The 2,613-nt window shown below is 33.4% G+C and overlaps 1 long non-coding RNA gene across 1 annotated transcript in view; it reads right to left on the reverse strand.

Moving 5' to 3' along the window:
- Nucleotides 1-537: 537 nt before the first annotated feature.
- Nucleotides 538-2,613, reverse strand: part of LOC118764118 — an 11,035-nt gene continuing 8,959 nt past the window's right edge. Inside the window, exon 3 of the long non-coding RNA XR_004999909.1 lies at nucleotides 538-732. This is a non-coding gene — a long non-coding RNA (uncharacterized LOC118764118). The remainder of the gene's footprint in view (nucleotides 733-2,613) is intronic.

Consider the following 2,613-nt stretch of genomic DNA (forward strand, 5'->3'; position numbering starts at 1 on the left):
TCTGTAAACTATGAAACAAATGGTAGTCTGAAGGAGCAAGGTTGGGAGAATAGGGTGGATGAGAATTTTTTCCCAATCAAGCTCTTCGTTCTTCTGTGATGTGATCTTTTCAGTGTAGAGTCGTGCATTGTCCTGATGAAACATCACTTCTTTTCAATTCTGTAAAGCAGCTCTTTTTTTCTTCAAAGCTTGGTTCAAATGCTCTAATTGCTGACAGTAGACTTGAGCATTGATTGTTGAATTAGGTGGTAACAATTGAAAGTGAAATACACCATTGTAATCCCACCAGATAGAGATAAGAACCTTTTTTCCATGAAATTCCCTTCTCGGTTATGGTTGAGCTTTTTTCCTTTTACCAAGCCACTGCTTACGATGTTTCACATTTCGATAGAAGATCCTTTTTCATCACCAGTCACAAGTCTATCCAAAAAGGGTGAAATGAGTTCATGAGAATCGAGAGAAGAGCAGATATCAACTCAGGATTTGTGGTTGCTTTCAGACAATTCATGAAGCACCCATTTTCCAAGTTTAGGAACCTTTTCAAGTTGTTGAAGATGACGATGAACAGTTGTATGGTTTGAACTAAGATTTATTGCCAATTCTTCAACTGATAATGCAGGATTTTCTTCAAGTAATGCCTCAAGGAGCTTGTCATCAAACTCAAGTGGACATCCTGTTCGATGTTCAACTTCAAGGCTGAAATCTCGACTTCTGAATTTTGCAAACCATCTTCTGCAAGTTCTTTCATTCAAGCGTTCTTTCCCATAAACTGAGTGTATGTTTCGAGTTGCTTCGGCTGCAGAGTTTCATTCTTTGTCCGCATAAAGCATTATGTGCCGAAAATGCTCTTTGGATACTTCCATATTAGAAAGGGTTTTAATCAAAGAAATATTAATTCTATTATTCTATAAAATGATATTCAATTAGTTTAAATGCACACAAATGCATAAAAATAATTGTTAATTCCATTAAACATTCTAAAATACTTTTAAATTCTATAAAAATTTTTAAAAAGATAAAATCAGACAGAACTTATGGAATGACCAGATAATATATTATGCACTGAAATTATTACTGCATAAACGAGACTGCAAAACAGCCATTATTCTAAGGAAGACAAGTGGTTAGATAAATATATTCATCTCTTGTACCACCTGACTTTTTATGATTCTATATATATATATATATATATATATATATATATATATGTATGTATGTATGTGTTTGTGTGAGTATATATATGTATATGTATGTGTGAGTTTGTGTGAGTGTGTGTGTGTGTGTGTGTATATATATATATATGTATATGTACATATATACATACTAGCTGAATGACCCAGCACTTCCTAGGTTACTTCAGTTCTTATTCAGATTAGTAAACAATAAATATAAAGATGTATTCTCATAATTATTTCAAAATATCTGTATTTTATCAAAAAATATTCAAATTTTAATCATAATTGAATTTCGAATTGAAAATCTATCAATGTTGAAGCACCTCAGGATAAACAATTTTCATTGTGTAATTTTTTGTTGATGTCAAAATGAATAAATTTTTGCTGCTTCCAACTTGTGAGCAACACCGAGTTGGCCGTGGGAGAAGTATGTATTAGAGAGATCAAGTTCAACTACCTTCAGGGATTGACCCTGAGATTTGATAATTGAAACATCAAAACTCAGATTGACTGGAAACTGAAGTGTCTTAAATTCAAACAGAACATCTATAGGTATGAGAGGAATTGTTAGAATAGAGAGATTTTCTTCTTTGTGACTACCTGTGATGATTGTTGCCTCTAGAACATGGAGAGTATCTTGGAGAGAAACAATTTTTAGCCCTTAATTTCTTTTGATTGTTATGAATATGGAAGAGATGTTCACTCTCAACTTTAGCATACATATCAACCAGGCATTGCTGAAAAAGATCACGATACATGTGTAATTGATTTGATTGTTCTGGTCTTAACATCAGCTAGTAAGAACAGAAGTCATTTGACAGCACAGTTTTATTTGTAATTAGCTCTCCTGTGGCAGGTTCAATCTGTGGAATATTAAAATGATACCCATCTTGTCCATTCCACAAAATAAGAGGATATTGGAGAGCATCATAAGAGGGATGGTTCTCTAAAACATGTTTAAGGTTATTATCTCAAGCTCAAATGAGAATATCATGGTTTTCATGGCGATCATCTACAACAAGGATGACAACTTTATTAGATGTGGGCTCATTAAAATGGTGTAAAATATCCTTTACTATAGTTTACTATAAACGTAATGAACACAGAAATACACTCACAGACACATACACCTTCATATACATGTGTTTATGTATGTGAAGATGTGTGTGTGTGTTTAATTGTCTGAGGACTAACGTATACAAATTATCACACATACACCCTAACATACTTTTACATATACTAACACAAACACACACAGACATACATTGATGCACACCTCAAGCCTATCTCAATTCCTCTGTGAGTCTCTGTCTTTAGATGTGTGTATGTGTGTGTGTGAGTCAGTCGTCACAAAAATGTACATATACTGACACACATATACTTCTCAGTCATCAGCCTAATGTACATTATGAATGCAGACACACACATTCATATAGAA

The sequence above is a fragment of the Octopus sinensis genome, linkage group LG7 (assembly GCF_006345805.1).
Source record: "Octopus sinensis linkage group LG7, ASM634580v1, whole genome shotgun sequence".
NCBI classification, from domain to species: Eukaryota; Metazoa; Mollusca; class Cephalopoda; order Octopoda; family Octopodidae; genus Octopus; species Octopus sinensis.